The following is a 23,711-nucleotide window of genomic DNA, read 5'->3' as shown; positions in this document are numbered from 1 at the left end:
TCAACCTCTTGAGACCCAGGTGGGCACCAGGGGAAGCAGCCCTCCACCTGGGGTCCAGAGAGGGTGTCCTGAGTGCACAGGGCCTAACCGTTCAGTGAGGCCGGCCCTCGTCCACAGTGCACTGACCTGCTGCAGGGTCTCGGGTTCCCTGGCATCCAGCTCCCCCATCGCTAACCCCAGCTTGGTGTTTTGGGAGCCCCTCACTGGCAGGCACCCAGCAGGTGAAAGCTGCATGCCCAGCGAGAAGGAGGAGATGCCGGTGGGGCAGGGGTCCAGCGTGCAGTGTCCAAGGCCCCTCTGCTCCCCCAGGAACACCCCACCCCGCCTGCCATGGGCTTTCTCCTCTTCAGTATGTGTCTTTGTGGCTGATGTTGCCAAACACCTTCCCCTGGAAGAGAAGGCTCCATGACCGTGGAAGGGGTGGAGGTGAGGAGGTGCTGTAGCCCTAAACCCAGAGAGCTTCAGAACTAACTTCCCTGAGCCCTGAACGTACTGCCTGTTACATCTGTACCAACCGAGGCCAGATCCAGGCAGATTCTCTGTGGAAACACTTTTCTGTCCAACAAGAGAGGACTTGTTAACCCACAGCTGAACCCCGAGACGTGGGACGTGCTGTAACTGTGGAGACTGCAGGGAAGGTGTTTGAGAGGCTTCTTCCCGGGCGGCTCCCCGAGGCCCCTGGAGTTACTGGACCCAGAGGGGGAGCACTCGCGCTTCTCTCCTCACTGCAGGCCAGACGGTGCCCCCAACCACACAGCCCTGCTCCTCCGCCTCCCTGAGTTCAACAGAAACCCCCCGGTCACGAGTCCAAAGCGCAGTCTTCTTGGTGAGCAGAGCAAATGCCAGTGGGAAGGGGGGTGGAGGCTGAAAGCTTCTTTGTAGAGGAAAAACACGGACATGTGTTCCCGTGTGTGGTGGCCGCATGCTGCAGTGATTGATGTTCCCCACACATTTATGGGTGGGTTTTAGTTTCTGTATTTTCAAAATTTCTTTTTTTTTTTTAACAGCTGCATATTATGAGAAAATTTTTGCAATCAACCATGAGCACTTGCAAAATAAGCTCTTGTTTTTTTTTTCCTTTTCCTACAATGTCGCAGTTTTCTATGGTGACAGATGAACAGCCTCCTACTTTTAAGTATTCATTTAATTGGCTGCACTGGGTCTTAGCTGTGGCATGCAGGGCCTTCAGTTGCAGCATGTGGGAGATAGTGCCCTGACCAGTTATTGAACCTGGCCCCCTCTGTTTGGAGCTCAGAGTCCTAGGCTCTGGATCAGCAGAGAATGCTGTGATCTCCTACTTAAAGCAAGGTTATTTATTTATTTTCGGCTTGCTGGGTCTTCGCTGCTGTGCGGGCTTGTCTCTGGCTGTCGGGCATGGGGGTTGCTCTCTCGTTTCTGTGCTGAACTTCTCCCCATGGCGGCTGCTGTGTTTGGGAAGCAGAGACTCTAGGCTCTTGGGCTGCAGTAGTTGTGAATGGACTTAGTTGCTCCACGGCACGTGGGGTCTTCCCAGATCAGGGATTGAACCTGTGTCTCCTACATTGGCAGGTGGATTCTTAACCACAGCACCACCGAGGGAGTCATTCCCCTCCCTGCTTCCTGCCAACATCCCCCTTTTAAAAAAGGCTATAAATAATCTGTTAAGTAAGTTTTCAGGAGTCTGAGCTCTGGGCTCAGCGTCTGTGGTGTCATTCTCCCAAAGGCATCTTGGCTTCAGATACTGGCTGGGCTCATGAGTCCAGTAAGCAGGGCAGGTCTGGTGGCTGAAGACAGGCTTGGCCTCTGAGCTCTGCCCTCAGCGACTCACCCAGGGTCCCTGAGCCCTGGCAGCCAAGCAGAGCCGTGCCCAGGCGGGGCAGGTACAGCTATGGGGCCGCCGTGGTCAGGGTGGAGCGGGCAGCGGAGGCAGCTGGCTGTCCATCCGGTGACTGCTGGTGTCCTGTCTGACCGTGCAGGGCAGTCACGGTGTCAGGTGGGGCCTGGCCGCTGTCCTGGGGACAGGATGGGACCTCAGAGAGCTCGCTTCCCCACTCCCCATCTCCCAGCTCCGCTTCAGATCATGGCTTGTGGCTGCTGGCAGCTCCCTGGGCTGGGAGGCTGTGTAAAGCACCAGCCTCCTTGCTCAAGGTCAGCTGAGACCCCCAACTCTGGGGGTCACACACCATCTGTGCCACCATCCAGGTCATCCCACTTCTGTGAGGGAGGGCCTGTGTGGGGCTGTGGGTGATGGGGGATTTGGGGGTGTTGTGGGCTGGCCCCTGGAGTCAGCTTTTTGAGGGGACGGGAGCACAGGGGAGGGGAGGGGAAGCTTTGACCTGCTCAGCCTTCCAGGGGATTCCAGGCCCAGCTCTGGTGGGAGGTTCAGGTGAAAAGCCCCTGCAGGTTTCTGGATGCCCACCGTTTTTCAGTTGAAGCCCCTCTGCCTGCACCACCCCTAACTCTCCCTCCCATGGCCCAAGCCTGAAGCCACAGAAGATGGGGAGTTTACATGGCTTCCCTTCCTGTAGGGAAGCCAAGCCAGAGACAAACACGTTCCTTTAAGAAAGCATAGAAACCGGAAAATAATAGTGGGTGGTTATTACTGAGGCGGTTCATGTAGAGACGCTTCACAAGCCTGGCACATGGAGGGAACTGAGGGCCGTTGCCCCGAGTCCTGGACTTCGCACCCTCCGCCCCCCTCCCCGTGGCCCACTCTCCCCTTGGTGTCTTCTGGTGGCCGGGCGGACTTCAGCCTCCTGAGCCCCTTCTGGAAGGATCAGGCCAGGGCAGAGGTCATTCACAGAGGGGAGGGTGTGGTCAACCTTAAGAACCCCATTGCCCCCACTCTGTGTCGGAGCTCAGTTCCGGGTCTGAGCAAGCGTGGCTTCCTGGTGCTGTCCCCATCCTCACTCACCCAGGGTGGGGGGGCTTTGTGTCCACTTTGTCCCCTCGTGCAGCCTGGTCACCCCGGGACCCGTGATGTGTGTGCATCTGCTCTGCTCACAGCGCACCCCGGGGCCCATCAGACTTCACTCATGACAGGGAAGTGTAAGGATGAACTTTTCCATGGTTAAGAATTTCAAGGTCGCGACAGCGTTGCCCAGAGCGAACGGGCACAGGTACGAGGCCCATGCAGAGAGAAGCCACGGTGTGGGCTTCAAGGACCCTCCGTGTGGGGGTGGGATGGGGGCGGACAGGGATTTCCTGCAAACGCGGCTCCAGGCTCTGTTCTCGGCAGGGGGAAGACTGTGGGCACTGCCTGTCTGTGGAGGGGCCCTGGGGCTGCCCAGCTCAGCAGGAACAGCAGGGGTGCGAAGGGAGGTCGGCCTCCCTTAGCACCCCTGACCTCACACCCCCTCATCAGGGCAGCCCAGTGCCTAAACGGACCCTTCCTCGTCTAGCTCTAAAGACCTGGAAGGTGTGGCGGCTGAAGGACATGCAGGAAACAAATTCTGTAAAGCAATTATCCTTCTATTAAAAAGTAAAAAAGATTGATGAAAAAAACGCAAAGGACAGCAATGGTGGGGCTTGCGTTCTCAGCCAGCCACTGCCAGAATCCGCCTGTGCTTCCACATCAGAGCAAAATGCTGGTGCTCCCACCCCGAATCACAGATGAGAATAGAGACACAGAAAGGTTGAGCTCTTGCCCCAGCTCACAGAGCTGCTGTGGGCAGGGTTGAGAACTGGACCCCTGTGGTCGCATCTGGAGTCCAGATGCTCTGATGACCCTGAGGGGGCGGCAGAGACCAGACGGCCCATACTGAGTCAGGCGCGCGCATACACACACACACGTTCACGTGGCCTTCACCTTTGCGGCTATAGAAGTCAGAGGGAACCAGAGGGCCACCAGGAGAGGCCAAAGGAGAGTCGGGGTCTATAAGGAGGAGGGGCCCCACTTCGCAGGAGGCCAGGGAATCCCTTTCCTAGTGAGTCTGTCTCAAACCCTAGATTCCTCTCCCTGGACCCAGGAACTGACTGTCCAGTGACCTAACTGACTTGTCTCCAGAATGATGCCTTCCCAGGGGTTCAGCTACGAGTGGACCCCACTGATGTCAGTGATAAGTGGGGAATGAGTACATAGTCTGGGATTCAGATTTGTTTGGAGACAAAATTTATTAGAAGAGGAGACCTAAAAAACCACGAAGGCAACTGGCATGAACATCTCCAGAAGACCTAAGAAACCCTCTGCGGTTTATCTACCTCCTGTCCTGTCATGAAGGTGGAAGGTCTATATAACAAGTAATTCTTAATTAAAAAAAAAAAACAAAAACAAAAACAAAAAAAAACAAGTAATTCTGTGCTTATCACACTTTCTTTAAAATATTTATTATATATTTATTTACTCAGCTGTGCTGTGTCTTAGTTGCAGCCTGTGGGAGCTAGTTCCCCAATCAGGTATTGAACGTGGGTCTCTGCATTGGAGTCTTGACCCCTGGACCACATGGGAAGTCTCTTTTCTTACTCTTGTGGACAGTAATGGGTCACAGGCCTCCTCTGAGGCCCCCTTAGAGCTGAGACATGGGGTGGCTGCAGTAATCCTCCTGTGGCTAAGGTGTGGTTTGTTGGTCATGACTCACTCACACTCCCTACAAACATAGGGCTACTCTCCTGTGTGTGTCCTCTGGTGTCTGATGAGGGCGGACTTCCGACTGAAGCTTCGCCCACACTCCCCGCAAACATAGGGCTTCTCCCCTGTGTGTGTCCTCTGTGTGTGATGAGATGAGACTTGTGACTGAAGCTTCGCCCACACTCCCCGCAAACATAGGGCTTCTCCCCTGTGTGTGTCCTCTGGTGTCTGATGAGGGCTGACTTCTGACTGAAGCTTCGCCCACACTCCCTGCAAACATAGGGCTTCTCCCCTGTGTGTGTCCTCTTGTGTGAGATGAGATGAGCCTTCTGAATGAAGCTTCGCCCACACTCCCCGCAAACATAGGGCTTCTCCCCTGTGTGTGTCCTCTGGTGTCTGATGAGGACGGACTTCCGACTGAAGGTTCGTCCACACTCCCCGCAAACATAGGGCTTCTCCCCTGTGTGTGTGCTCTGGTGGGTGATGAGGACGGACTTGTGACTGAAGCTTCTCCCACACTCCCCGCAAACATAGGGCTTCTCCCCTGTGTGTGTCCTCTGGTGTCTGATGAGGGCGGACTTCTGACTGAAGCTTCGCCCACACTCCCCGCAAACATAGGGCTTCTCCTCTGTGTGTGTCCTCTCTTGTGTACTGAGACTTGACCTGTCCTTGGAGCCTTGCCCACACTCTCCATATGTGACTCTCATAATCACTGAGACCCCTGCCCCCGTGAGCAATGTGTCTGTGTCCTCTGCATTCAGTTTCTGGCTTGTGCTGGGCTCGTCTTTCATTCTCTCATGCACCCCAGGACACCCCATTTGTCCTCCGGGTGAGTAGGAAGAGACACTTGAAATCCTCTTCAGCCTTACGCTTTTCAGCAATTGTTCGGGCCTGTCCTTGGCCCCCTGACCCTCAGGTATGTCGCTCGGGCTGTGTTGATCTGAATATTGCTGATTTTGATTGCCTGGGCAGCGATCCTCTGGTTGGAGGAGGCCTCTTTTGGATGGTCTCAGGAGGGTCTGAGAGGGGTGACTGCGTTGGGTGTGTTGGCTGAGGAATTTCTGACTGGAGAAGGCCAGAGAGCAGGAGGCACATGGGTGGATCTTGGGCTTCGGTTCTGCTGAAAGAGGAAGCTTTTGGTCAGGTAGCTGGTTTGCCGTGGTCAGGCCTGCCTCACTAATTATCTAAGTGTTGACAGTGCACGATTTGTCTCCCATCAAGTGTCTTTATTGTCCACTTTTCCATTCCACTCTTATTCTCTACATCTACAGAAATCCAGGAAGCTTGTGTCACGGGCCTTTTCTACATATCACCCAGATAGGGACCTTCGCAGCAGCATCGGAGGCAGCGTCTCTCCTGATAGAGGTGGATCTGCAGGGACTTTCCCTGCGTGTAAGTATCGGAAAAGTCACATCACAGTGGCCACAGGTATTTACCCTACTGAGGGATAAGACTTGATGACTTAGGTGAAATCCCCTGATTGGCTCCTTGTGAGGGGAAAGGGTCTATTAAGTTAGGGGCGCCTGGCCTGGAGCTCTCTGCATATGGGAGGCAGCACAGGGGGTGGTTACAGCAGGTGTGAGTAAATCTGACTTTGTGGCTCCTTGTTCAAAGAGCAGCCTTTGTGCCGATCTCTGCAGGAAGTGGGTTTGAGACTAGATGAGACTGAGCGGCCCAGGTCCCACTGACTACAGGTCTGGCTCCTGCTGCCCAAACTGGTTCACAAATTGCTCCTCTCTCAGTTTCCCATAAATCATAAAATAAAGGCATATCCTTTCTCAAGCCTCACCAGTACTCTTACCTCATTTATTTCATTCAGGCTTAGTCCACTTAACATGCACTAGGAAGCCCTGTTTAAAAATACATCTCCAGTCAGACTCTTCACATCCACACTCCCAAGCATCTTTAGCCAGCCCACTCTCCCCTCATGTCTGGCAATGAACTGACCTCTGAGGGGACTCCCCGCTGCTGTCTCTTCCCAAAAATGAACCAAAGCATCGTCTTAGCACAGAGAACATGCTGCTTGCAGCTGAAAGCCTCGCGGTTGTTCTGTGTTACCCAGGAAGACCCCTGGGGCCTGCACGTGGACACAGGCCCTGAGGCTTCCGTGTCCCATCCAGCCTCCTTCCTCTCCATCTGTGCTTCCTCCCGCGACCCCTGGCATGGCCTCTCTTCCCGGCCCTGGGGCTGCGGCACTGGCTGCTCCCCTGCCTGGAATCCTTCCCCGCAGGCGTTATCTATGCAGAGACCCTGCCCCACCGTCCTGCACCACACCCCACCCTCTGCTCACGCTGACCTGAGGCACGTTCCCTGCGCTGGTTTTCCTCAGAGCACCAGCCCCTGTCTGGTGTGAAGCCCCTGCTGCCCCAGGGCAGTGGTTCTGTCTGTTTCTGTGCATGGAGCCCTGTCTGGCACAGAGTGTGAACTCACATGACAACAAACTGGAACAGTAACTGAATGCACATCACTGTACATGTGTCGTTTAGAAATGGGACGAAATGAGGAAGAAACAGGTAAAGGGCAGAGAGCTGGTAGGTGCCAGAAGTGTTGCTTTTTGCTTCTCAGCCTTTCAGCAGAAGGTGATGTTACACATTTTTTTTGCATGAAATATTAAAAATTAGAACTAGCATTTTTAATATAAAAATTTTTCCTAACAATCATGAAAAGAATCAAATTCTGAGGCATTTTAATTGCCACTCTACTGACTTTACACTGGATTGTCCTCTGCTTTGAAATCGGACCACGGAGGCTCCCAGGATGGGGTGGGGTGCTGGAAGAGGGCTGACACTCACCTCTCCCGGTCGCGAGCTCACTCTTCCCCCGGCTGTCCCGCTTGATGCCAAGGTCCTGACCATACTCGTCCCCGTACCAGACCAGCAGCTCACAGCCCGGCCTGACCACCTGGCAGGTTCGGTAGAAGATCTGCCCGTGATACTGGAAGGCCACCAGGTTCTGCTCCTCGTCGTCCCGGGCACAGTTCACATACCTGGGGGCGAGGCCGGGAAAGGGAAAGAAACCTCAGGTGATGAGTGCCCTCCACTCTCCGACCATGCCCAGCTCCTTGCCTTCCGCCTCTGAGGCCGCCCCTCATGTGGACCTTCTGTTCACACCTTCGACCAGGCCATGTGAATACCCATGCTTTTCTCTCCTTACCTAATTAGCCATTTTTCCAGAGCCCAGTTCCAGACTCATCTCCACCTGGACTGTCCTAGAGGCTGGTGACCTCCAGCTCCTCTAAACTCTGAATTAAGTTCTCTTCCATCCACAGGACTTGGTGCTCCTTGGCTAGCACGCAGCCCTCACACTCACCCTAGCCTGCCTTCTCTCCCGAGTCTTTCTCCCATCTCCCCACGTGTATCCAGGGTCCTATTTGCTTGCCCACCCCCTCCCACGGAAACTTGGATATAGCTTGAGACACGGAACAGTAATACTTTGTTCACTGTCTGCCTGCCCTGATGAAAGGAGAGGCCCTCAGAAAATGGCCCCACTCAGGGCCATCCTGCCCCTCATTCCTTCTGAGGCCTCAGTGCCCACTTCTCACTGGAACCAAGCCTGAAGAGGTTGTTGCCCACATAGAGTCAAGGTCTCCTGTGTTAGTTTATCCTGGAACTGTGCAGTTACTCAAAGATAGAAAAACTAAGGTTACTATTCCTAAAATCAATTGGCTAATGTCTGTCTGCAGTATGTTCTCCAAAAGGACATGGGTTGTGTGATCTGGCTCAGTAACGAAGTTCACTGTCTAAACTGAAACATAAAGTGCGTGGTAAGTGTCCATTAAGTCAGTTAAAGTGTCCCTGGTGAATCTAGGCTCCTCAAGTTGTTTTCAAGTCCACCAGTTTTGTTCAGCATATAGACTTGTATCTTGACGGCACATGCCATGTTTTTATTTCCTTCTTTCTAGTGTCTTTTGAAATGAAAGAGCATGATATGGAAGGAAAAGAGGAAGGAAGATGTGAAAGCTGTGGAGGGAGCCAGGTTGAGAAGGAAAGGGGCGTGGGATGGAGGGAGTCTCAATGTCTACACACTGCAGCCTCACTGCACTCACCTCATCCAGTTGGCCCAAGACGTGTCCTTTCCATCCACATACTCATAGCAGTTCCTCCCTTTGGTGATCTGAGTGTCAGAGAAAGAGTTACAAGCTTTCCTCTTTCTTTTATTTTTTCTTGGTAGGAAGCAATAGAAGAGCTATTTCCCTCTGTAGTCATTGGTGCTTTTCAGCCTGCATGGATTCACCTGCCAGTCGGACCACAGGGTAAACACCTTACTCATCATTCCAAGTCTGATTCCTTGGCTCATTGAAGGCAAGGGCTCCACAAGGGAGGAGTCACTTCTGTGTGTCTCTACACTGTGTTCCCACCTCTCCTCTGACCTTTAGATAGAGGTCCTGAGTGTCTGTACACTGTGGTCTCACCTCTCCTCTGATCTTTAGATAGAGGTCCTGAGTGTCTCTACACTGTGGTCCCACCTCTCCCCTGATCTTTAGATAGAGGTCCTCTATCTCTATACACTGTGGTCCCATCTCTCCTCTGACCTTTAGATAGAGGTTGAGTGTCTGTACACTGTGGACCCACCTCTCCTCTGATCTTTAGATAGAGGTCCTGAGTGTCTGTACACTGTGGTCCCACCTCTCCTCTGACCTTTAGATAGAGGTCCTGAGTGTCTGTACACTGTGTTCCCACCTCTCCTCTGACCTTTAGATAGAGGTTGAGTGTCTGTACACTGTGGACCCACCTCTCCTCTGATCTTTAGATAGAGGTCCTGAGTGTCTGTACACTGTGGTCCCACCTCTCCTCTGACCTTTAGATAGAGGTCCTGAGTGTCTGTACACTGTGTTCCCACCTCTCCTCTGACCTTTAGATAGAGGTTGAGTGTCTGTACACTGTGGACCCACCTCTCCTCTGATCTTTAGATAGAGGTCCTGAGTGTCTGTACACTGTGGTCCCACCTCTCCTCTGACCTTTAGATAGAGGTCCTGAGTGTCTGTACACTGTGTTCCCACCTCTCCTCTGACCTTTAGATAGAGGTTGAGTGTCTGTACACTGTGGACCCACCTCTCCTCTGATCTTTAGATAGAGGTCCTGAGTGTCTGTACACTGTGGTCCCACCTCTCCTCTGACCTTTAGATAGAGGTCCTGAGTGTCTGTACACTGTGTTCCCACCTCTCCTCTGACCTTTAGATAGAGGTCCTGAGTGTCTGTACACTGTGGTCCCACCTCTCCTCTGACCTTTAGATAGAGGTCCTGAGTGTCTGTACACTGTGGTCCCACCTCTCCTCTGACCTTTAGATGGAAGTCCTGTGTTCACGCCCAGGGCACACAGTACACAGGGCTGACTGTGTCATTGCCGACCATGTTATCACCATCTGCGTCCTCGCATGTAGACATGAAGTACCCCCCACCACGTACAAGTGATTAGAGCCCAGAGGACAGGGAAACGGGTGCTTCTCACCAGCCAGGCGTATCCACTGTTGGCGGCCTCTTCATCGTCTGTGATCTGGCCCTCATAGGGGCCAAAGTGCAGGCCCAGCGGCAGATCGGACGCCTCGTTCCACACTCCAAGCCAGCACCAGGGATGCCCGACAGTCTGATGCTTAACCCAGGGGGCAGCGTGAGGGCTGAGCGGTTGGCATGCCCCTTTTCCACTGCACAGTCCTTTACAAAGGTTGGGGGCCCATGGGCAGCACAGCTGTCGATGAAGAAGTTCTGACACTCCTCACAATCTGGAGGTGAGAACAGGGATGAGAGGAGGTATCGTGATGTTGCTGGTCGTAACGACCTTCAGAAAGAACTGGGGCATTCATGGCATTTGGCCTCGATCCTGCACCCCAAGTCATAGAGGAAGGGGATGACCGGGGGACCAGATGGTGAGGTGAGGTTAGTGGACCAAGGCCTCGTAGCCCCTTCTCCGTGAGTGGGCCACCAGGGTCACTCACAGAGGTAGTCATCATCCTGGGGCTCGCTGACCTCTTGGTACACGTGGCCCTTTCTTTCTCGTAAACTGTACCTCTTCACTCCAGTCTCCTTTCTTCTGAGTTCTAAGATGGAGAACAGAAGCTAAGCAAGGCTGGCGGGGTCTGGGGAGTTAGTCCCTGTTTTATCAGAAAGTGTGAGATCTCCTACCTGTCCATCTATACACTTTGTTAAAACTTTCTTACATGTATTTTTCAAACTTTTACTTTTGTAATTTTATGTTTTAATGTTACATTATTTATTTCTTGGCCACGCTGCATGGCTTGTGGGATCTTAGTTCCCTGACCAGGAATGGAACCCACACCTCCTGCAGTGGAAGCATGGAGTCTTAACACTTCACCCCCAGGAAGTCCCTTCTCTATACTTTGTTTCTTCTCCCTTTAACTACGGGTTCAGGAACTGAGGCTCCACTGACCACAGATGCCCAGTTCAGTGATAGCTTCCTGCACTTCCCGTTAGTAGGTTTAACTTCCAAACCTTCCTACTTAGGAAATAGTTCACCGACACATCTACTCAGAAAATATATGTTAAGGGCACATGACATGTAAGGCACTGAGCAGAGGTCTGGGCATAAACACTAACAAAGCATGGGTTCCCATCATCACAGTTGGGTTTATTGAACTACTTGTAGGTGTCAGACTTTTGCATTTAATGTAAGGCTTTCAAGCACTGTATGAGTTATGTATCCTTATCTTCACTTTACACATAGCAATCAGGAACTCAGAAAATGTATAAGATTTTCCCAAGGCCCCAGTGCTAACTTCATGTCTCAGATCAGTCCACCTTAAACTCCCACCTACCCAAAGTCCATGCCACACACCTAGGTCATACTTATTAGTTTTTCTACAGGGATTAGAGGAACTAATTAGAGGAACTCCCCAAATTTTCTCTTACCGACTTTTTGTCTGGGGTGCTGTCCAGGGGTGCTTGCTTTTCTGTGATGGGGCACTGGTTTCTGAGCCTGCTTGGAGCCACTTGTCTTCAGTGATTTTGCTACTCCCGGCAATTCCTTCAAACTAGATTCCTTACTTAATGGTGCCCTGGACATTCTCTTCTATGTGAGTAAAAGACAACATGCATTTCTTTAGTTCTTTAGGATTTTATGAAGTGTTTTGACATGCATGACTTTAGTTAATACTTTGACAATTCTTGGAAATACCTGATTTGGGGGGGGGGGGTGGGTCTGAACACTGGAGTGTAACAAAAGGACCTAGGTAGATAGTGAATCAAAACTAGAATCCATTTCTTAAGGTTCTTCCCCTTCAACTTTCTGCATAAAATTGAGAGCAAGGCAGGGAGAATAGCTGGAGGTCAGGGAAAGAAGAGGGTAAGAGCTCGTAGAGACTTTCGAGGGGCTTGTATTAATTAGTGGCCCTTTGATGGATGAGGAAGTATGGAAATTTACAGAGGGGACAAAACACATCTGGAAAATAAGGTGACAAAGCAGTGAGATTAAGAAGAGAAAAGACGATCAGCAGAAACACATTTAGACAATAAAGAAAATGAGATGAAAGTTGCAGGTTGCCATATCCTATAGACAATGTTTGGAATTAAAGTAGCTGGTCTCATCAGTTCTCCTTGAACAAGGCTGTACGACTAGCTGATTCTCCTCAGTTTCCTGATCCATGAATTGGTATTCAGGCTAATTCTTAATATTATAGTGGACATGAAATTTAATAACCTTCAACAAATTGTTGTGTGAGCTATTTAATACAGTAAGAACGTGAGTGTACATCCCTGGTATCAATTTATTCCCTAAACTGCATCTATATTTGAAGTCTAGCTCACAGATACTATCTTCAGCATCCTTTGACCTTTCTACTCCTAGATGAATGCTCAAATGTGGAGTCACTCATTCACAAAACATTCAGTGTTCCCTCAGGGGCTTTGAGCTGGGCCTGGACTTCTGAGAATGAATGGGTGTGGGCTAGGATCTCAAGCTCACAACACAGGGGCAGGCTAAACAAATGATTCCAAACAGGAGAGTTGCCTATTAGAGCTCAGAGGGGGAGCTGTTACTCCTCCTGCAAGAAGGAGCATTTGAAATGATGCCCAGATGATGAGTTTCTACTCAAAAGTGGGTAATCTATGTGAAGTCCTTCTGTTATTTTCTTAGTTGTTGCTTTTCAGTCATAAACCTGAGGCTTCTCAGGGTGGCGACTTGCTTCCTCTTATTGGAATGGGAGGCTTTGAGGTAGGGGTCCTGTCTCCTTCTTCATCTTGGACTGTCCACTCTACACACTGCCCAGCATGTCCTTAAGCTTCCCTTAGTCAGATGTCTTAGCATATCCCTCCCTAGCACAGCACAAAAGAACTGAGGTTGAAAACATCTCTCAGATGAATGATATAAAGATGTATGAATAAGCTTCATAGAACTATGGAAGTTTTCATCAGTTTGTAAGGGGTTTATAGAACGTGCATTGGTTTAGATTGCACTACCAGTGATATTGTGATCTCAGACATATAATCAAAGGTTTTTTACCTCATTTTTGGGATCTATAATGGTGATAGCTATATACCTACTTATAGGTACTGTAGGACTGATTTAAGGTTTAAGTAAGTTTATTCACATAAAATGCTTAAAGTCTGAAATATTATGAAAATAGTGTAACAACAGAACCGCCTACTACTGCTGTTGTTCTTACTGACTGTAAAGATGGTGATGGTATCACACAGTGTGCTAAAGATCCAGGGCAGGAAGGCAGCCGTCTCCAGGATCTCTGTGTTTTCTCCTATTTTCCCCTGTGACTGGATCCATGAGGAGGACATTTTGGCAACAGGATTTGGGAAATACTCACCTTCTGGTGTTTACTGTGCTCCACTCTGAAGGCCATCGAGGAAGGTTTACCTAAAAAATGGTGAGAATCAGTGTTTTGGTTGGTAAATATTTCCAAACTCTGGGTATTCTAACTAAGGAGACATAAATCTAAGCCAGAGAGTGACAAAGACAATGATTAACAAAGGAGGAATCGAAAATGATTTCTGTATCATCAACTTCTATGCTTCCACTGGGAGCATTACATAATTTTCTTAAAATTAAAAAAAAAAAATGAAACTTCATCTGGTCCTCATCTGATGTTCATAAAGTATCTAATAAATTTACTAGTCTTTCATGACAAAAGTACTCAACACTGTAGAAATAGGAGGAAGTGACTGCAATATAATAAAGGTCATATATTGAAAGTCTACCTCTAACATCATAGTCATCAGTGAAAAAGATCAAGAAAAAAAGGCAAGGATGCCCATTATCAACATTTCTGTTCACCATATTAGAAGTTCTAGCCAGGGCTTTAGGTTAGAATTGGAAACGAAAGGCTTCCCTTTGGAAAGAAAGAAGTAAAATTATGTCTCTTCACAGGGCCATGGTTTTATGTGCTGAAAACTCTTTAAATCCACACACACCAAAAACTTGCACAGAACATTGCACGGTACAAAATCAACATTCAAATATCTTTCTGTGCATGAAGAATGACCGTTCCACAAAGGAAAATAAGAAAACAATCCTATTTATTTTTTATTTTTTTAAAGCTATATTCAAGAGCTAAATTAAAATAAAAATATTTCTTTTTATTTATTGGTTTGTGCCAGGTCTTTGTTATGGCATGTGGGATCTAGTTCCCTGAATAGGGACTGAACCCAAGTTCTCTGCATTAGGAGTGTAGAGTCTTAGCCACTGGACAAATAATCTTATTTATAATAGCATTGAAAAGAATGAAGTAATTAGATATAAACTTAAGGAGATGAGAGACTTATATGTTGAAAACTACAAAATATTGCTGAAAGGAATCCGACATAAATAGATAGGTGTCTCATGTTTATGGATTTGGAGGCTTAATATTATTAAGCTGTTCATACTACCCAAAGCAATCTAAAGATTCAATGCAATTCCTATTAAAATCCCAATGGGATTTTTTTCAGATATAGAAAATCCATCCAACAGTTAACATGGAATCTCAGAGCACCCCAAATAGGCAAAGCAATCTTAGAAAGAACAGCAAAGCTGGAGGCCTCTGATTTCCGAACATACTACAAAGGTACAGGAACCAAAAGAGTGTAGATTTGGCAAAAAATGTGTGCTTAGTCTCTCAGTCTTCTTGACTTTTTGTGACCTTCTGGAATGTAGCCCACCAGGCTCCTCTGTCCAGGGGATTTCTCAGGCAAGAATACTGGACAGGGTTGCCATTTCCTTCTCCAGGGGATCTTCTTAACCCATGGAGTGAACCCGCATCTCCTGTGTCTCCTGCACTGAAGGCAGATTCTTCACCTGCTGAGCCACTGAGGAGGCTGGCTGGCATAAAGACAGATATGTTAATCAATGGAACAGAATAGACAGCCGGAAATAAACTCTTGGATACATGGTCTAGTGATATTCATCTAGGGTGTCAAGATAATGGGGAAAGTTTAATGCCTGTAATGAATGGTGCTGGGGAAACAAAATAACCAATTGCAAAATAATGAACATCTCACATCTTGAAGAAAAATCAACTCAGAATGGATTGAAGACCTAAATGCAAGACTTGATAAGACTCTTAGAAGACAACAAGGATGAAGAGTTCAGGACATTGAATCAGCAATGATTTCTTAGATATGGTACCAAGTGCACAAGTATTAGTAACAAAGTGAAAATAGACAAATGAGATTAATCTTAAAACCTCTGTGCAGCAAAGGACACTGAACAGAGTTGAAAAGGCCACATACAGGATGGTAGAAAATATCTGTAAACTATGCATCTGATAAGGGGTTACTAAGCATACACCAGTATGAAGGCTCCCTATAAGCCAGGAAGAGAACCTGATTGACCATGATGGCACCTTGATATCAAATTTCCATGCTCCAGCATTGTAAGAAAACAAATTTCTGTGGTTTAAAGAACGCAGTCTGCTTTGTTATGGCAGTCTGAGCTGACTAACAGTGAGAGAAGGAATTGAATAGACATTTCTCCAGAGAAAATACACAAATGGCCAACAAACATATGAAAAGATGCTCAATATTACTAATCAATAGGGAAATACAAACTGAAACCTTCTGTTATGGGCAATATGTATAAGAAGACAATAGCAAGTTTGGTAAGGATATGGATAAATTGGAACCCTTATACACTACTGTTGGCAATGTAAAATGTTGCAAGCTTTCTAGAAACAGTATGGAGTTTCCACAAAAAGTTAGAACTGCTGTATGATCTAGCAATCCCACTCAAGAGTGTGTTTCCATAAAGAATTGAAGCAAGACATTGAATAAATAGTGGGCACATGTATGGTCATTGCCGCATTATTCCCAATGGGCAAGATGTGTAAGCAATCTAAATGTTCGTTGGTGGATAAAAGATAAAGATTATATATAAGATATATGTTATAGCTCTTATATCCACATGCACACAACGGAATGTTTTGAAGCCTTAAAAAAGAATTCTGTCATATGCTATAACATGGATGGGCCTTGATGATATTTTACTAAGTGAAATGAACCAATCAAAAAAGACAAATATTGCCCGATTCCACTTCTATGAGGTATCTAAGTTAATCAAATCCATGGAAACAGAAAATAAAATCGTGGTTGCCAAGGGCTGTGAGGAGGAAGGATTGGAGAATTGTTCCTCAGGGGGTTAGGGCTTCAGTTACGCAAGATGTAACATTTCTACAGATTTGTTGTACATCAATGTGTATATATATCCCCGGTGGCTCAGCGGTAAAAAATCCACCTGCAATGCAGGAGATGCAACAGATGCAGGCTCAATCCCTGGGTTGGGAAGATCACCTGGAGCAGGAGATGGCAACCTACTCCAGGATTCTTCCCTAGAGAATCCCACGGAAAGAGGAGCCTGGTGGGCTACAGTCTATGGGAACGCAGAGTCAGACGTGACTGAGCGATTAGCACTATGGCCACTAACCCTAACGTTCACATAGTTAGCAACAGTGTGCCATACACTCAGAAATTGTTAAAAAGGTAAATAAAGATGTGCAAGTGTATGGTGAACCGAGGCGTATGGTGATCCGAGGCGTATGTATTCCCTATGAAGAATCTCTCCTTATACCAAAACCTTTGCAGACAACCCAATATTTGTTTTCATGTCCCTTTTACTAGTTTTAATAAATTAAGGGAACAGAGGTTCTTCCTTGGTGCACAGTGGATGAGAATCTGCCTGCCAATGCAGAGGACACAGGTTCGATGGCTGGTCCAGGAAGATTCCACTTTCTGTGGGACAGCTAAGCCTGTGTGTCACAAACAACAGAGCCTGCATGTGCTCTGCAACGAGAAGACACTCACCACAACCAGAGAAAGCCCATGGACAACAACAAAGACCCAGTGCAGCCAAAACTAAATAAATAATTTTTAAAAATCTGGGAGAACAGAAATCCATAGATGGAGAATCATAGAACTATCTAAATTGTTTTCTCCAGTCTAGGCAGATAACTCTCCTAAACTCTTTGAGCAGCAGAAAAGGAAGTGAGCTGCTCACTTCTATTTTATAATAAGTGTACTTCATTTTATTTACATGATGCCATCTCTGGTCAGTGAAATGTGGGAAAGATCATGGAGAATAAATAGTTCTCTCAAACATTTCCAGAATCAAAATATAGAATTAGTTTAACCTCAGGGTAAGAAGATCATGGGTTTTGTTTTATATATATAACATACATAATATATCTTGACATAATATGTTAATCATTTCTTCTTTGAAGAGATTTAATCCAATAACCAATGAGATTAGTATTAAATCTGTTTGGTGAATTTATTTCTAAGGTTTCTTTAACTGCCTTTCACTAAGAATGTTTAGCAAAAATAATTCTTTGTAAAAAGAATGATAAATTTTAACCATAAAACTTTTGAGAATTACACTGGAAAACCTATACATTCATCTTCATTCAGGCTAATGTCAATATTCAGGCACAACCACTTGGGAATGCTGAAAATTATGTTTTCCTTACAACTGGCTGAGATGAAGTTGAGACCTAAGCCCAGGCTGGTTTCAGGAAGACACCTCCAAATCCTCCTGGCTTCTCACCTTGCTGCCTTGGTGTCCATTCTTCATCAGAATCCTCAGGGTCATCTACCTGGGGTTTGATGACCTGCCTGTGGTGATGCATGAAATCCGGTCGAGTGGCTCTGAAACCTGGAAAGAAGCAAACCATTTGTTCTAAGAAGGAGAAATAAAGCATAGAAGCAATGGAAAGTGTCACAAAGTCAAGGAAATCTGTAGGATGGGCTGGGGGAATCTAGAATAAGGCAAGAGGTGAGCTCTGCACTGCAGGGTCAACCTCCCTTTGGTACAAAACTCTAAACATTTCCTCCAGGTTAGTCTCCACACAAAAGGGAACTGTGAGCAGATGAAGCCACCTGAGAGCGGGCCAAGTGAACACTGAGGGTGAAGACCTGTTTCATGTTTCCCAGGGTCACAGGCACCCAGGACTTCCTGTTACCTATAGCAATCAGCGCTTCATAGTTTCTTTTCATATTCCTATATCGGATTTTTTCCCATTCTCCCATCTCTTCCCATTGTTCCTTGGAGAAGTATACGGAGATGTCTTTGAAAGCATCTTTGGCCTAAGGAAAATAATCGATTTCATCAGTGATTTACTAATCTAAGTCAGACCTTAATGCTGATCCTTCTCCTCCACCTTTTGTGCAGGGAGTAGCCTGAAGCTCCTGGATGGTCTGTGTGAGACAGGGATGAAGACTTTCCTTCCCGACTGTGTCCTGCTTACCTGAACAAACGCTGAGCATTTTCCTAACTCTCCCTGGACACAGAGCAGTTGACGAAGCTAGTGTCCTGTTTTGTCCCACTCCACCCCCCCATCTCAGATAGGACCAGGCATTCCCATCCTGTGTACAGTCACAGGGAAGTTCACTCAGCTGCCCAGGCAAGCAGTCTGTGGTGCTTCAGGGACCAGCGCCATGCCCTTCCTATAGAGCTGACTTAGAGCCCAGCTTTGCCGCCTCCACCTCTCACCGTGGGCTTCCACTCTGTTCTCCTGGCATCTCCCTCAGTGCTCTCCTCTGGAGACCTGTTGGGCCTCATGGCCATTGGAGTGCTCAAGACCAAGGTGCCTGTGGAAGAAGATGGTGCTGAGATAGCCCAGACCAGTGTCCAGAGCCTGGTCTGTCTTCCTTGGGTTGAGTGTCCAGGGCAGGAAGGTGAGGGGAAAGTCAGGGTGAGGGTATTCGTGGGATGGACGGATCCTGACTAGATATGACAGATCAGCCTCTTGTGAACTAGATTTGGTTTCTTTCGTTCCCCTACAATTCAGCCCCTCTGAGGGAAGGCACTGGGAGGTATGTGTCTGTGGATGATGGAGGAATCCTTGAGGAGACCCGGAAACCCCTAACTGCTGGACTCGGGTCAGGCTGAAATCAGGGCTCTGTTCCAGTGCAGCAGAGGGAATGTTTCTCCAAGAAGGGTTTTGAGGATCTCCTCCTGGACACTCAGAAAAATCTGGGCATAACGTAGGTTCTACGTCTAAGGGACAAGACGCTCGGCTTGAGGAGATCTGGGTCCCACGGGCTGAAGTAACTGGGGTCCTCAGACAGAGGGGACTGGGATCTTTTGGCTGATGTAGAATGCGGAGGCTGAGAAAATTTGGGATCTGTGAGGCTGAGGAAATCGGGGGTTTCTTATTAAGGGACTTTAGGTCTCCGACAGGCAGGACAGTTAGGGTCTTGAGGAGAAAGTTTTAAGAGCTCCCAGGCTGAGGGGTTCAGGGTCTCCGAGGCTGAGGTAATTTGGTCTCTCTGCGGGTGGTATTTTTAGGGTGCCTCAGGCTGAGGGGAACTGGGCTTAATCTAGGTATTTGAGGGTCGCAGCACTAGGGGATTCGGTGTTTCTGTGGGTGAAGGGACTTGTAATCCCTGAAGCTGACAAGACGCAAGCCCCCTTAAGATTAGGACTCAGGTTACTCAAAGTTGACGGGATATCGGGCCTCCCAGCCTGGAATTTGAAGCCATCAGGCTAAGGGTTTATGAGGGCTGCGCAGGACGCGTTCCCGTCAGCCTCCCCGCTGTCCTGCCGCGCTGCCCAGCCGGTCCCCAGGAGCGCTAGGGGTTCCGCGAAGTCCAGTCCTTCCGCGCTGAGGTGAAGTGAAGGGCCAGCAGCCTGCCTGTACCCTGTCAGGCACAAGCGACCAATCGGCGTTGTGACTGAGGCAGTCTGGCCAATAGGCGCCCGGAGGGTGGGGAGCGTGATGGAGGCCCCGCCCCACCGCTCAGGGATTGGCTGCTCTGTGGGCGTGTCTGTCACTCTTCCAGTGCGCAGGCGCATCGTGGCTGGTTTGTTTGTTTTCAGGCATGGCCTCTTAGGCTTGGATGCTCAAGTGGGCGGGTTGTCCTCAGGCTGAATGGTTCTTTCCAGTGCCCTCAACTGGTATATCGGCTCCACCAGACTGTAACCGTGCTCCCGGAGTTTATGCTAGGCCTACCTGTGCTCTACCTTATCAAATCCAGTTTCCGCAAGAACTCTTATGTGGTGAGTACTACATTATTCAAGGGAAACGGTGTAATTAACTGCATTCTGATGAGACACAAGATAAACACCGTGTGGTCAGAGATTTAAACACAACGCATGGAATAAGGATGTTAGAAAAAACTTGGAGGATTTTTAACCTGAAAGTGGAAGTGTCACTGATGAGCCATCTGTATATGTAATGTAGGTATGAAAAGCCTTCAGAAATGAGGTATAAGTAAAATCTCAAACCCTTGCAAGTGTTTTCTCTAAGCCGAGGCATCGATCTGGAGGACTGTGGATCCACTGAGCTGAGTTTGCCTGACACCTACTGGCTTCATAAGATAAAATGGGGACACTGTTTCTGGTCCTTAGGTAGCTTTGCTCACAGAAAAATAATGTGATTTCCATGTTTTGGAAGCAAAGCGACTGTCTGTAAAATTAGAATGAAGTGGTGGTTGGGAGTCTGTATGGAGAAATGTTACCAGAAAAGTGAGTTTACCTCTTGGTGGGTGGAGAGCCAGAAGGTACAACCCAGCCAAAGTTCATGGGAAGGAAAAGTGTATTACTTGGAGAACTCTGGAGAACACCATGGAGCTTTCCAGAGCAGTGTCTCTGTAAACTACAAAGTTGGGTAAGCTTTAATCTATGAGTACAGGCATATTCTGGCTTCTGTGGTGACTCAGATGGTAAACAATCTCTGCATAGCAGAAGACTCGGGTTCAACCCCTAAGTGAGGAAGATCCCAAAAGGAGGGCGGGGCAGTCCACTCCAGTATGCTTGCCTGGAGAATCCGATGGACAGAGGAGGCTGGTGGTCCATGGGGTTGCAAAGAGTCAGACATGAGTGAGTGACTAACACTTTAACTTTCCAGGCATGTTCATTAAGAGTCTTGGGCTGTGGGAGACTCCAAGCTTCAGTTGATTGAAGACATGAGAGTCAGAACCAGTCACCATCAGCATGCCTTACATTCCAGCTGGTCTGGTATACATATACCTATCTATTCTTGATATAGATATAGATATAGATATCTATTCTTCTTCATATTCTTTCCCCTTATCAGTTCAATTCAGTACTCAGTCATGTCTCACTCTTTGCATCCCCATGGACTGTAGCATGCCAGGCCTCCCTGTCTATCAGTAACTCCCGGAATTTACCCAAACTCATGTCCATTGAGTTGGTGATGCCATCCAACCTTCTCATCCTCTGTCATCCCCTTCTCCTCCTGCCCTTAATCTTTCTCAGCATCAGGGTCTTTTCAAATGAGGCATTTCTTCACTTCAGGTGGCCAAAGCATTGGAGTTTCAGCTTCAACATCAGTCTTTCCAATGAACACTCAGGTCTGATCTTATTTAGAATGGACTGGTTGGATCCCCTTGCAGTCCAAGGGACTCTCGAGTCTTCTCCAACACCACAGTTCAAAAGCATCCATTCTTCAGCACTCAGCTATCTTCACAGTCCAACTCTCCCATCCATACATGACCACTGGAAAACCATAGCCTTGACTAGACAGACCATTGTTAGCAAAGTAAATCTCTGCTTTTTAATATATTGTCTAGGTTGGTAATAACTTATCTTCCAAGGAGTAAGTGTCTTTTAATTTCATGGCTGCAGTCACCATCTGCAGTGATTTTGGAGCCCCCAAAATAAAGTCAGCCACTGTTTCCCCATCTATTTGCCATGAAGTGATCTGACCAGATGCCATGATCTTAGATTGCTGAATGTTGAGCTTTAAGCCAACATTTTCACTCTCCTCTTTCACTTTCATCAGGAGGCTCTTTAGTTCTTCTTCACTTTCTGCCATAAAGGTTGTGCCATCTGCATTGCTGATATTTCTCCCGGCAATCTGGAATCTAGCTTGTGCTTCATCCATCATGGTACTTCTCATGATGTACTCTGCATAGAATTTAAATAAGCAGGGTGACAATATATAGCCTTGGTATGCTCCTTTCCCGATTTGGAAGCAGTCTGTTGTTCCATGTCTGGTTCTGACTGTTGCTTCTTGACCTGCATACAGATTTCTCAAGAGGCAGGTCAGGTGGTCTGGCATTCCCGTCTTTTGGGAATTTCCCACAGTTTATTGTGACCCACACAGTCAAAGGCTTTGGCATAGTCTATAAAGCAGAAATAGATATTTTTTCTGGAACTCTCTTGCTTTTTCGATGATCCAGTGGATGTTGGCAATTTGATCTCTGGTTTCTCTGCCTTTTCTAAAACCACCTTGAAGATCTGGAAGTTCACAGTTCATGTATTGGTCAAGCCTGGCTTGGAGAATTTTGAGCATTATTTTGCTAGTGTATGAGATGAGTGCAATTGTGCAGTAGTTTGAGCATTCTTTGGCCTTGTTTTACTTTGGGATTGGAATGAAAACTGACCTTTTCCAGTCCTGTGGCCACTGCTGAGTTTTCCAAATTTGCTGACAGATTGAGTGCAGCACTTTCACAGCATCATCTTTTAGGATCTGAAATAGCTCAACTGGAATTCCATCACCTCTACTAGCTTTGTTTGTAGTGATGTCTCCTAAGGCCTGCTTGACTTCACATTCCAGGATGTCTGGCTCTAGATGAGTGATCACACCATCATGACTGTCTGGTTCATGAAGATCTTTTTGTACAGCTCTTCCGTGTTTTCTTGCCACCCCTTCTTAATATCTTCTGCTTCTGTTAGGTCCATACCATTGATGTCCTTTACTGAGCCCATCTTTGCATGAGATGTTCTCATAAGCATAAGTTTTAAGGTTGCTATTGCAGGCAATGGCCACAAGGCGTCAGGACTTTTCATGCCCAGTTGTGATTACCTTGAAAGTGAAAACTTTCAAGTTTTAACTCAAGACTGTAATTCAATATGTAATGTAGCTGAAGAAACACCCAAAAGCTTGTGTGTTCTTTCTGAACATTCTTATTTATTTAATAATTTTTAAAATTTACTTGCAGGTCCATGTGCATGTTGGATTTTTAGTTCCCCGACCAGGTGTCAAACCCTCACCCCCTGCATGTGAAGCACAGAATCTTAATCAATGGACTGCAGGGAAGTCCCCCTAAGCATTATTTTTTTAAAGTAACCTTTATTTCATATTGTAGTAACATTGATATACCATGTGTTGTTGGTGGCAGGTGAACCGAGAGTATTTTCTATTTTGTTGTTGTTCAGTTACCAAGTCAGGTCTTTTTGTAGGAGCGTTCCCTTTTCTACAGGCCCTGTTATACTGGTAAGACATCTATTTGTATATACATAAGTGTACATAAATGTAAATATCTAGGTACATAGATATGTAAATATCCAGAGAGAGATATAAATGTCTAGGTACGTAGATGTACAAATGTTTATATGCATAGAACTGTACATATATCTAGGTACATAGATATATAAATACCTAGGTTCATAGAGACATAAATATCTATATACTTAAACATATAAATATATATGTACATATAGACATAACTGTCTATGCAAAACAGAAAAAGAGACACAGATGTACAGAGCAGACTTTTGGGCTCTGAGGGAGAAGGCGAGGGTGGGATGTTTTGAGAGACCAGCATCAAAACATGTATATTATCTAGGGTGAAACAGATCTCCAGCCCAGGCTGGATGCATGAGACAAGTGCTCAGGCCGGGTACACTGGGAAGACCCAGAGGGATCGGGTAGAGAGGGAGGTGGGAAGGGGGATCGGGATGGGGAATACATGTAAATCCATGGCTGATTCATGTCAATGTATGACAAAAACCACTACAATATTGTAAATTTATAGCCTCCAACTAATAA

At 47.4% G+C, this 23,711-nt stretch overlaps 2 pseudogenes; both read right to left on the bottom strand.

Moving 5' to 3' along the window:
* Nucleotides 1-4,579: 4,579 nt before the first annotated feature.
* The window catches only part of LOC122439453, a 72,821-nt pseudogene continuing 53,689 nt past the window's right edge, over nucleotides 4,580-23,711 (bottom strand).
* On the bottom strand, nucleotides 5,412-18,532 carry LOC122439375 (annotated as a pseudogene).

Source organism: Cervus canadensis, chromosome 4 (assembly GCF_019320065.1).
Source record: "Cervus canadensis isolate Bull #8, Minnesota chromosome 4, ASM1932006v1, whole genome shotgun sequence".
NCBI lineage: Eukaryota > Metazoa > Chordata > Mammalia > Artiodactyla > Cervidae > Cervus > Cervus canadensis.
This window is presented reverse-complemented; position numbering and strand designations above follow the sequence as displayed.